Source organism: Protopterus annectens, chromosome 1.part1 (assembly GCF_019279795.1).
Source record: "Protopterus annectens isolate FY-2018-M chromosome 1.part1, PAN1.0, whole genome shotgun sequence".
Taxonomy (NCBI): Eukaryota; Metazoa; Chordata; order Ceratodontiformes; family Protopteridae; genus Protopterus; species Protopterus annectens.
Window position 1 is genome coordinate 1,413,420,507 of NC_056726.1, and position 13,049 is coordinate 1,413,433,555.

The following is a 13,049-nucleotide window of genomic DNA, read 5'->3' on the forward strand; positions in this document are numbered from 1 at the left end:
TGTATTTTGGAGTATATCGGAGTTTTTTACAGTTATGAAATCTATCACAGATTCATGAACAATGAACTCACTTTTGTTAACCATGCTTCAATTATAATTTGTAAATCTGTCTCTCTAAACCAGCTGATTGCTAAAGATATACCATCCAGATCCAAGGAGGTTATCCTCTCTTTAATTTGGTCTATAATAGAATATCATGTTTTTTTTTTGCATATATCTATCCAAACGTATAAATCAGAATGAAAAAAAAAGACAATGATTGCTAAACAAGAAAATCTCAAGTGTAAGATGTTCCTATCAACCCAGGCAACAACAAGCACTTTCACTTTAATCTATCTCATATAGTCTCTTTTTTTGCTTGACCTACAAATCTATGAAGAACACGATATTGCTTGACATCTTACATTTTATTTATTTATTCATTTTATTTGCAGTTAGTTTTCCAGGATAATCCATTGGGCTACAAGGAGCCCATTTCCAATGGAGTCCAGGGGAGAAAAGCTCTAGAGAAATACAAACACATAGTACAGGAAGAGCACAAATCCATAATATACATTTCAATTAAATGTTACATACATATTTTGTATAGTACAAGCCCATATTGCACAATTCAAATAGATGTTACATAAAACAAAAATAAAAGATTTTCATTAGGAAAAGTACATCAGGTTAATTCAGTAAGTAGTAGTTTTTTTTTTTTGTTAGGGAATTACAATGAGGTAAGGATGTAAAACTTAAGGTAGTGACAGGCAACAAAGTTTGAAAAGTTAGGAAGAAAGAGTGGTAGAATTAGGTTGGATGGGAGCAAGAGCATTTCCATTGTGAAGTAAGTTGTGAGTGCAGTGAGGTTTTAAACAAGGAGAGACTGGTGGTGGTGCGGATGGGAGAAGGGAGAGAGTTCCAGAGGTGTGCAAGACAAAAGGACATCAATTGAATGACGTGTTGGTTTATGCAATTTCATTATGTTTTGAGAATTGGATCTTAGGACTCTATCTGGTTTATGCATTTCAAAGGTACTTGCTATGGAGGGGCAGAGAGATGGGTTATGAATGAGTTTGTGTGCTTGGATGAGCTGGGTATATGTGAGGAAGTTTGGTAATTCTAGCCAACTTAGTTGGTGAAGGGAATTACAGTGGTGAGAAGAGGCTCTATGACCTGCTGCAAATTTGGATATTTTGTTATAACAAGATGAGAGTTTTGTTTTGAGGGAAAATTGTAGGCTGGTTAGGATAGATGCACCATATAAAATGGATGGGATGAGGTATGTATTAGCTAATGTAATCCTGGTGGTGGGAGAAATAAAGTGACTGTGGCGGTAAAGCATACCTAATTTTATGCTTTTTTTTATATTTGCTTGTAGATGCTTATCAAATATTAATTGATTGTCAATGATAATTCCTAGTAATTGTGTGTCAGAGACTAGTTCTAGGGGGTATTATTACTGCTGGTAATTATGAAAGATTGTTTGTCTAGGGAAGAGGTTTTGGATGCATTGAATAACATAAGTTTTGTTTTGGTTGCATTAAGGGCTAGATGGTTTTCGAGCATCTACTGTTCAGTGAAAGAGAAAGCGGCTGTGTTAGATTGTTTAGAGTTATGATGGAAGGGGAGGAACAGATTATAGTAGAATCATCGGCATATTGGATGAGACTGGAGTTAGGAATGGCTTGGTAGAAATCATTTATGAATATGTTGAATAGTAGGGGGCTAGAATAGAACCTTGGGGGAATCCTGTGGATGTATTAAGGAAGGGTGAGGTAGATTTTTTCCATTTAACTGCTTATTGCCTGTTTGTGAGATAGCTTGAAAACCACTGGGTAGAGGAAGGGGATAGGTTAAGTTTAGAGAGTTTGGTAAGAAGGAGGTTGTGGGAAATAGTGTCAAATGCCTTAGAGAGGTCGAGGTAAAGAGTGAATACGAAGTGGCCAGATTTGCGGGCTTGTTGATTGTTTCTAGGAAGAAGAGGAGGGCAGTGGAGGTACTATGACCTGGTCTAATGCCATGTTGTGTGGGGGTAAGAAGCTGATTATTGATGAGGTAGGGTGAGAGTTGATGCACACACTTTTCAAGTAGCTTAGAAATAGGGGATAGGATCGCAATAGGGTGAAAGTTTGAGATGTCATTATTATTGTCACCTTTATGGAGAGAAATAATAAAGGCTTTCTTCCAGAGCTGGGGGACCTGGCTTTCTGAGATGGACCTATTAATTAGTATGCTGATAGGGAGAGCAATGGCTTCTGTGGATACTTTTAGGAAGTAGGAGGGAATTTAATCAGGCGCATTGGAACCAGGTTGTAATTTTAGGAGAAGTTTTTTATGTTGGATATAGAGATGGGATTGATAGAGAAAGATGGAGGTTGAGAGCAAGGGATGCCAGGGAAGGAAGGGATGGGAGTACATTGAGGAGGGGTTGTAGAGGTGTTGGTGAAGGATGATGTTAGCTTGCTTATGGACTCTGTAAAGAAAGAGTTAAATTTGGTGGCCAAGTCCATGTCAGAGGCATCTGGATTGGGTCAAAGGTTTTCTTTTTTTTTCCGGATTAAGGAGAGATGAGATTCCTTTCTAAAATAGTTTGGGATTGGTGGTATGGCTGGTTTGGAGAGTGGAGAAATAGGCTGTGCGGTCTAAGGTAATACATTTTTGACTATATTTTGTAGTGTTTTATATTTGTTTAGGGCGATAGTGGTTTTATTTTTATGGTAACGGGTTCAAGCTTTTTCACGGAGTCACATAGTATCCAAGTTGTTATTGGTTAACCAGGGTACAGGGTTACTTTTTATATGTTTTGTTTTTAGAGGGGTAAAGGAGTTGAGTAGGTTTGTGAACGTAGAGTTAAAGCAGGATAGAGCATTATCTAGGGAAAGAGTTTTTAATGGGTTCCAATTTGTGCTTTTTAGTGCATTTGAGAAGGTTTCAGCGTTAAAGTTCTTTAGGCAATGAGTGGAAATATAGGTGTGAGTTAGTTGTACAGAAAAGGGGAGACAGTGGGCAAAAGTGGGGAAATGGTCAGCTAGTGGGTCTGAGAGAATACCACTAACAGAGATATAGTGAGGATGGAATACTAGAATCCAGTCTATTGTAGTACCAGTGATTGAGTTTTTGGAAGGCCTGGTAGTGGAATTGATTAGTTGTGTGAAGTTATATAAGTTAATATTGAGTGAGTTAGTGGGAGATTGGATTGTGGCCCAGTTTATGTTCATGTTTCCCAGGATTATGGTTTCATGAATAGTGTTGGTAGAGACCCAGGAGAGAATATCTTCAAGGGCTGAGATATTGTCACCAGGGGGAATATAGAGGGTGAGAAAAAAAAAATATGAGTTCATGCTTGTTTAAGTGGAGTAGGGCTGGTATTATTTCTGCCTTGCCAAATTCGGGAAAGGGTTTGGTATAGGGGGTAACTAAGAGGGATGTTGAGTAAAGGAGTGCTACACCATCTCCCTTTTTTGTGTTCTGTCATTCCTAAACATGCGGTAGTTGGGAGAAGTTATTTTAGAATCTTGTATGTGGGGCCTAAGCCAAGTTTCTGAGATGGAGAGAATATTGGGCTGGTTATGGAGAAGCCAGGCTTGAAGGTTTGGAATTTTGTTACATAGGCTCTGAGTATTTAGAGCTGAGAAGTGGAGGGGTTAGCCTGTTGCTTGGGGGGTTGGGTGCAGTGTGGTAGAAGGGCCTGGGTTTGGGTGGATGTCCCCAGAGAGAAAGATAGAGATATGATGATGGATGAGGTATTTGGCTTGTTTGGGATGTAGTATACAGGTAGACAGTTTTGTGGACATTAGATTAGTGTAGTTGGGATCAGTGTTTTTAGAGTTAGGTAGGAGTCTATAGGGGAAGAGCATGTTAGTGTTGAGGGGAAGAGACTGTGAGATATACGAGTAACAGTAGATGTGTACCTTGTAGAGAATGGGGTAGTGGTGTGAAATGGGGGTTGCATTAGTAGGATGGGTGATATAATGTAGGTAAGTTAAGGTAATTAGAAGTATTATTTGAGTAAGTAGGGGTAGAGATTTGAGGGCCATGATTGTTATTAGAGTAGAAGTAGGGGTGAGTTAAGTTGTGAAGTTAGTTTGAGTAAGAGATTATGGTTTAGGTTAATTGTTTAGTAGTTTATCAGGATAAGTTGTGTTTAGCAGCAAACTCTGAAAGGTAGGCTTACTATAATGGGTGAACTGTGGGAGGAGATTTTTGGGTTATGATGGGTAGTTTGGATTGGAGGGTGGAAGTGGTGGGAATGACTTCATAAGCATATGTGTAGGGGTATTGGGGGTGGGTGGGATATGGGGGTAGGGTTGGCAAGCGGAGTGAGCTTGTAGGGTCAAATGGAGCAGGTAGAGCCAAGGAAAAGATGAATCAAGGTCAACAGCGAAAAATAATCAGTGGAGTGCAAAGTAAGTACAGACAAAAGTATGCAACAGGTAAAAGATATTCTAGCAGTGGTACACGGAAAGGATTAGAGTGGTTCAGTGAGGAAAAAGATGGCACCATAGGAAGGAAGGCAAAATTAGAGTGTCTGGGGGAGGGTTTGGAAAGAAAAGAAAATTAAAGAAGCTGGGGAGGGGTTATAATAGAGACTGGAGATGGATATTAACTGAATTGGATGTTTTGACTCTGTTCTTCAGTTAGTTTTCCCACCCACCCTCCCTGTTTCTGTTTTGGTGTTAATCTTAGTGGCTTTGAAACTGCCCGCCCCTCTTGTAAATTTGTGTTTGGATACTCCTTCTGGGCCCATCTCATTTTCTCACTCAACTTAGTGTAGTGAGATCATATTCTGATTGTAGGCACTCCTACTGTGTACAAAGAGAGCATCTGGGAAAGACAACCAAAATAAAAAATAAATAAATTTTAAGCTTGTTTCCGGACTTTCCTGTTAAGTGGTCTAGACTGTTTGTAGGCTTCTGAGCCCCCAAGCCCTTTTGTGTTGGAGGGAAGCCTTCTAGCTTAGTTTTGTTTCTTAAAACTAGCCAGTTTTCTAGTTTCAGCACTCAAATATGTTTCTTTGAATTCAGCACTTGTTCAGAACTCATTGTAAGCACTACATAAGCTGCAAATTACTACAACACTCAACTTTCCTCACTTGTCTAGAGGAAAGCAGTTTTTAGTACTTAATAAATAAGCACCTATCCAGGCATGTCTAAGGGTCAGCTCCCAGTGATTTCTCCTGACTACCTGATGAATCAGGGCATCTTGGGGCAATGCAGCAATTGCCTCATGTACACAGACAACCCTCTCCTCCTACCACTCAACACTACAACATGTGAGCGATGCACTTGTATAGCCAAACTGGAAGCAAAGCTCTCTTCACCCAAGACTGGACTATACAGTCAAGAGGAGAAGGTAAACACTTGCACCACACCACACTCATCACATAGTCCCTCAAAACCTACACCACCAAAACACACACATAGAAACACAAAATACACATTCGCGGAGGCTCTCAATAAAAACCTGCCCAAGCATCAGGGACATCCAAAGCATAAACGCAAGCAAACTCCACCCCCCAACACAACCCAAATGACACATAGCCCACAATCTCAGTGTGCCACTCAACCACATCCCATAAGGCATAACAAAGTACCCAACACTTTAGTCATAGGTGACTCTATAGTCAGGCACACTGATGTTCCACTCACTAGACTAAGGAAGGAGAAAGTTACTGTCAGCTGCCTGCCAGGTGCCAGGATCTGCACATAAGGCATGCACTCAGGTCACTCCACAATAAGTACAAATATGACACTGTCATTGCCCATGTTGGTGTGAATGACCTGAGACATACCTCCCTGGACTACATGAAAAGAGACATGGAGGAGCTCTACGATCTTACATCCCAGGCAGGTATGACCCTAACCCCGAGTAGCATCCTGCCATCACCCAGAATGATACCACAGTATAAGGACAAAATGAATGACTTCAACAATTGGCTAAGCTTCTGGTGTCATTCTAAGGGGATCCAGTATTTGTCTGCCTGGGATGACATGATCGACAGACCACGAGGCTTTGCCAGAGATGGCCTGCGCCTGTCACCCTTAGGATTTCAGATACTGGCTAAGGCTCTTGCCATCCCTATAGGGCCTTTTTTAGGCAAAGTTCAAATGACAAAGTCACCACCGTAACAGGTACAAGCAAGCAAAATATGAGGGTAATGCTACTCAATGCTAGAAGTCTAAACCTCAAAATGCACTCACTAGAGGCACTCCTTAAAATGGAGAACATTGACATCTGTGCAGTGACAGAGACCTGGTTCAAAGCTCCAGAGAGCACCCCTGCATTACCAGGCTTCAATTCATACCACACCTTTCGGCCACATAACCCAGAATGAAGCACTAAAGGCAGAGGCGTGTCCATATTCATTAAGGATATCCACACCTCCAGGCTAGTTGCACAGCATAATGCATCCGAGATTATCCAAGTGCAACTAAGTCTGGGCAAGACCACAATCCAAATTGTAGCTTGTACAGACCCCCCACCATGCACCAGGATTCCCACTCCTCATTTCTTGATACACTGGAAAGCATTAGGGTACAACCCAACACCTTAATAATGGGCGATTTCAACTACCCCACCATTAACTGGGAAAACTACTCATGTACCAACTCTTTTGCTCAACGTTTTCTAGAATTCATAAATTCCAATGCCTTGGATCAACTTATTCACACCCCCACCAGGAGCAACAATATCCTAGACCTGGTCATTACCAACATGGGAAACCGGTGTTCCAGACCAGAGGTCAATTCCTGGTTGGTCAGATCCGACCACAAGTTAATCAGCCTAGACATCCACATCCCACCCCCACCCCCAATTAGGGAAACCATCGTAAAAAACTTCTCCAAAGCCAACTTCACACTTCTTAAGACAGAAGTGACAAACTTCACGACACCCATGCAGATGGACAATAGAGGTAAGACTGCTGAATCCTGCACAAATGCACTTTATAAGCACTTACACGAGTGCATGGATCATGCTGTCCCTAATAGAACCAAGATGTTATCCTCCAAAAAAAGGAAGCCAATCTGGTGGTCCTCTGCCATAAACAAACTCTACAACAGAAGAAAGAAACTGTTGCAAAAAAGAGTAAAATCCCATGACTGGAGGAACTCCCTGGTCAACTTCAGTAAGAAGCTGAGATCCCTCATAAAATCCTCCAAAGCTAGTTATGAAAACAAAATTGTCACTGACTCTAAAGACAACCACAAAGCATTCTATAGCTATGTCAAGAATCTCAATGGGAACACTCAGATCTGCTCTGAGTTACAGCACAATGGTGCTAAATATACAGAACCAACTGATATTGCCAACATCCTAGCAGATAGGTTCACTGCTAACTTTACCCCCCTCTCACCCCCTAGAGGGCCCATCTCTATACCGGAAGAATGCAAAGTTCCTATAATCACGGCTGCACAGGTAAAAAGCACACTCTCCAAAGCCAAGAACACAGCATCCATGGGACCTGACAATATCCCAGGCTGCATTCTACATGAACTACAGAATGAACTGGCACCCTACCTAAGTACCATGTTCAATCATAGCCTTCCCTCAGGCTTTTTACCCACTGAATGGTGCACCGCGATGGTTATCCCACTCCAAAAAGGTGGAGCCACGATGGACCCTGGGAACTACCACCCCATTAGCCTGATGAGCCTGGTCTGCAAGGCCATGGAATGTATCATCATGGAACTCATAAACAAAGACATTGGTAATCTCCAAACTCTGGACCCTACCCAGTTTGGATTTGTAAAAGGCAGATCATGTCTCCTAAATCTGATTGACCTCTTTGAAGCAGTCACCAAAGCCATAGATGAGGGTAAAATGGTTCACACAGCTTATCTAGATCTCGCCAAGGCTTTTGACACCATCCCCCACTCTGGAATTATAGATAAGCTCACTAAACTAGGTATAAATCCCTATGTCACAAGATGGGTTGCCAACTGGCTCACAGACAGAACCCACACCGTGAAAGTAGCGGATTCCAAATCCGACTTCAGACCAGTGACAAGTGGAGTACCATAGGGTTCAGTCCTGGGTCCTCTCCTGTTTGGTATCTACTTCTCTGAAGTGCAGGCTAACACAGAAGGTCTTTGGCTAACAAAGTTTGCAGATGACTGCAAACTAGGAGCCATAATCTAAACTCCTAACAATGTGGGCAAACTACAAAAGGGCCTCACTGAGACAGATATCTGGTGTCAAAGCCATGGCCTGAAGCTCAATGCCAAAAAGTGTATTGTCATCCCCTTTGGTAAAAGCTCTGTACCCATGAACTACCACATAGCTGGTATTCTACTTATGCCAAAAATGTGATAAGAGACCTTGGGACACAGGTGGACAGTAGTCTCTCCTTTGATAATCACATCGCCACAGTGGTCGGGAATTCCTTCTACATGGCTCATCTCATCACAAAAGGATTCTCATCCAGAAAAAAAGAGGCCATTGTTCCCCTCTACTCATCACTCATTAGACCCATTATAGAGTACAACGCCCCTTTTGGTATGTACCTCACAAGACATCAACAACAATTGGAAAGACCACTGAAATACCTCACAAAGAGGATTACTGGCCTCAAACAGATGCCCTACGCAGACCGTGTCAAAAAACTACAGCTTTACTCCATCACATATCGCCTACTCAGGGGCGATCTCTGCCTAACATACAAAGCTATGTCAAACCCAGAGCTGTTGGACATGCTCCACTTAAATAAATCCCAATCCCTCCAAGCTACATGCTCTAGGGACCTAAACCTTGTCACCACAATAAACAGAACATGCTGGAGGGATAGATTCCTGTCCCAGAGACTTCCCATACTCTGGAACAGACTATCTATCTATGTCAAACAGAGCTCCTCATTAGCACTCTTCAAGAAAAATCTTGATGATTGGATGGGAAATGGGAAATTCACCCCAGTGATCACTTCTGTGGCTCTGCTCGACAGGGGCACAGGAAAATAATTTTCTTGGGTGGTGAAAGCCAGGGTACATTTTTTTTTGGCTAGGCTTATATAGGCCCTAGGGCCAATAGCCTAGTACCTACCTTTGAACCTATGAACCTATATCACAGTGGTCTAGCTGGTTGGAACCAGTACTGACAGGGTCAGGTCAGCAATGTGAAACAGCACTGAAACAATTAAAAAGGAAGCAACTGTGAAATCAGAGCTGAAGCGTGAATGAGAGGAAGCCAGAGATGGAAATGTTGCAGATATAAGTTTAAAAACAGGAGACAAAGGAAACAGAAGATGTACTAGGGGCCCTCTAGACTGTGGCTTGGCAACATTAAACCTACATATACTGGAACTATTGAAAGTTAAAACAACATTAAAAGCTATTGGTACTATTAGTTAAAATCAGCAAGGAATGTGGTAGACTGCTGGCAATTCCTGCGTTGAAGCACTAAAACTGCACTGTAATGTTATCAGAACCTGTTGGCAGAAAAAATAATCCCTTACCGAAGGAATAAACTCCCACTCTATAACAAACTCTCTTTAAAACCAACCTTTGTATGTGGGTAGATATCCATAAATTCACCTCAGACTCTGTCATGAGGCCCTTATAATTAGACAGAGTAAATAATGGAAATTTCAGTGGTTTATCGTCTAATGGACTACTGAATAATACATTATTGTAAACTAATAAAGCCATGAAACTATTCTCATATTACATGCCTGCATCACTTAATTGCTGAAACTTCGGAGCTTCATAGTTGGCAGGAACACTCACAACTCACATGTGCTAATCAACAATAAATGTATGTGTGATGTCACTGGAATAATCTGCATGGCATGCCAATCACTCATCATTTGCATACCACATCTAAGGCATTAGGCTTGTCAATCACTCTGGTCATGCCCATTCCTGCGCAAAACAGCCAATGAGCCAGTACAATAAAACAAAGCCTATGAAGGCTCAAGCTCTCCAACATAATTTTAATAAAATAAGAAAGTGTTTTCTGATCCATAATGATTGCGTTCATCAAATAAACCTTAAAATAAGGCATTTAAAATACAGTCGCTCAGTAAATAAAAAAAAAGAAGGAAAAAAAAAGAAACAATGATCACGAAAATGTATTGTTACAATATTTTACCTGAAGAAAGAAGACTGCTTTCCTTCCTTGCAACTGCTAGCTTTGTTTTACTACACTACCCCACCGGTTTGTTTTCCACAGAAATGGGCGTTGCCAGAGTGATTGACATGCCTACTGTCTGTGATGTGGCATGTAAATAATATATGATTGACATGCCATGCAGATTTGTCTGTGACATCATGAATATTTATTGTCTAATGGTAATTTACCATTTTTGTCAAAGTAGTGTGATCTTGGAGTTGGTATATTTAAGTAGCGGGGGTGCAGGGGGCACAGATCCCCACATAGGAGGTGGAGGGGGGATTTTTTCTACAAAAGTGATTTTGTTGATTAAGCTAATCTATTATCCTCCTGAAAAATAGATGGAGATGCTTGGTTTCTGCTACAATTCTAAAAGGTTATATGAGTTAGACTATCAACAGTTAATTCTGTGTATGTGATATTCTATGTAGAACTTTTACAGTCATATTGTTTATGAAATATATTAATTGAGTCCCTTAACCAGCTCAGACTCTCATCTTCCCTTTGATAGGAAAGGCTGTAAGTGCACGTTATCTGTGTGGTTTAACAGTTAGGATTGCTGTACTTTAAATACTGTATGTTTGCATAAATATGAAGTCAGATGAACATTAAATTGTCTGATACAGCACAATAGTATAGACTTTTTCCAATAAAAATACAGCAACTATGTGATGCAAACATTGCATAGATTTAGTCTATGTTCGTGGTCGTACAGGTTGCTCTTTGATCCTAGGATAATTGGAATATGCTTGCGGCTAGGTTTTGAAAATACTGATAAAGTTCACTGTGTGATTTGTAGACTTGTGTTTCTGTAGTGCATATTTGAATCAATCTGTCTGTCCATTTACCTATTTATCTACAGAAGTCAAAATATTGTAATACACATTGTGATAACACTTTTTTGTTATTTGTGATTTTTAGCATGTCAGTGAAATGGAATTAAAATTACCATTGTTTAATATTAACTGGAGTTTGTAACAGTGAAGCAGATGTAAATTGCCTACCAAACCAAGTGAAGCTTTGGTGGATTTAACAGAACCCGTTACTAACAATTCATAGAACTAGCTTAACAGAGCAAATGAATAAAAATATGCTCTGTAATTGCTTCTCGGCCTTTTGGCTATGATCAAGTGTAGCAAAATATGTTCTGTAAAGCTGGCAATCTGATGGCTGGATTTCGCAAATAAATACTTGCAGTACATTAATTTACCTATTTTAAACCGTTAAATCTGTAAAGTTTATAATGCATTTTATATGCTTTACTTCTCTACACCTTAACTTCATTTGGAAAGTTTCCATATTTTCCCCTTCTCATCTGTACTGTCACAGTCTAGCATTACATCCCTCCAAAGTTATCTTTGTTCTGACCAATCTGATTATGTATTAAGAAATGCTGATGTAAAACTGAGTTGCTGATGTATCCAATCCTGTGTTTTTATTGCAGAACTCCCGAATGACTATTCATGTGGATGAACAAAGCATCAACATGTTTATTCCACGATTCAGAAAAAAAAATCACCATGTGCTAGGTTTTGAGAGTGGTTTGGGTGCCCCTTGCTAGTGTGCATCAGGTGGGGTAGTATTATAAAACAAAGCCCAACTGCTATCCAGGAGGGTTTTTGAGAAGGTGCAATCACAAAATAAATTGCTTACAAAGCACTTTACAAAGTCAAAACATGTTTTTACATTAAGAAGTTTGCACTCGGGGTTTCTGATGTCATGTTGTGGGTGGTTACAAACTTTAAGGAGCACTGACATCAGTCTGGCGGTGGGAAAAACAAAAACAATAACTTTTATGAACAGTAGCTATGACATAATGACAAGAATGACAAAAGATATGGTTTCCTAACCACAAGATGAGCCAATTAAGTCTGGAGCTTTTGCTGTATGTTGCTAGCAGAGGAATCTTCATAAAAATAGAATTGAGACAGTAATATCTACAGTCTTTTGTTTTTTTTAATAACAGCACAACTAGATAGAGGCAAAAAAAAATATTGTGGATGAGGCTACGAGTTCCAAAAGCCATTGTTCTTCTTTTATTTTCTGTGTTCCTTGTGAAAAGAGCAGTGTTACAGTGCTCATGATTCACTGCATTACCTCATTTAAAATAAAAAACAGTTGCAGATTCCTGTTTAGCTCTGTACACTATACATGTCATACTTCATGTCTCATGACTTACTGGAATCTCCACATAGTGGTCACATATTCTTAAATAACTACATTTGCTTCACCTTAGTACAGATTTTGCTGTATTTCACATATTTTACTGTACCTTAAACATGATAACCGCAAGTTTCATTCATTTGCATGTCAAGTGCGAGCAGAACTCACTCATGGAAAAGGTTAATAAGGGACTTGCAGGACTTGTTTCCCACAAACCTATGTTGGCTCATATCTTACATTTTATATTTTATTTAATTTTATTTTAATTTTTTTTATTTTTTTTTTACAGTGGAAAACCAATGTTTCCCTTCCATACCCTCTACCTGGCTTTCTCTGTTACTTTCATCATGTTTGAAGTCTATAGTTTTCTTATACCCTCTGTGTGGACCTTTGCTGATGCCAAATGACTGGCTGGGGAATGCAATCAGGATACCTATAAATACACTCACTGACTGCTTTAAGTTCTCTGAAGGTGTACCGCCATAACTATGTAACGTAATTTAGATTAGTCCAGTGACCCTGCCTTAAACGTCTTTATTTTACCTATTTATCTAAAGGTTCCTTCCATCTCTGTCCTTATCTTCTTGTTACTTTCTTATACACCATTCTTCTGTGTCCATTTGTCTCTCTGTAGCCATTTTTCCCTTTTTCCCATCATCATAAATATCCAATTATACTGTTTCTTTTCATGCACTGTCTCCTTAGCTTTCCTGTTGAACTGCATTAGTATGTTTTCTAATGTTTGGGTGATTTTCCCTAAATGTTGTTTCTCCATCTACCTGTATACTCCTCTTTTCTTT

At 40.0% G+C, this 13,049-nt stretch overlaps 1 pseudogene; it reads left to right on the forward strand.

The window, feature by feature from the left end:
• The first annotated feature begins 11,186 nt into the window (after window positions 1-11,186).
• On the forward strand, window positions 11,187-11,357 carry LOC122817195 (annotated as a pseudogene).
• The last annotated feature ends 1,692 nt before the right edge of the window (window positions 11,358-13,049 follow it).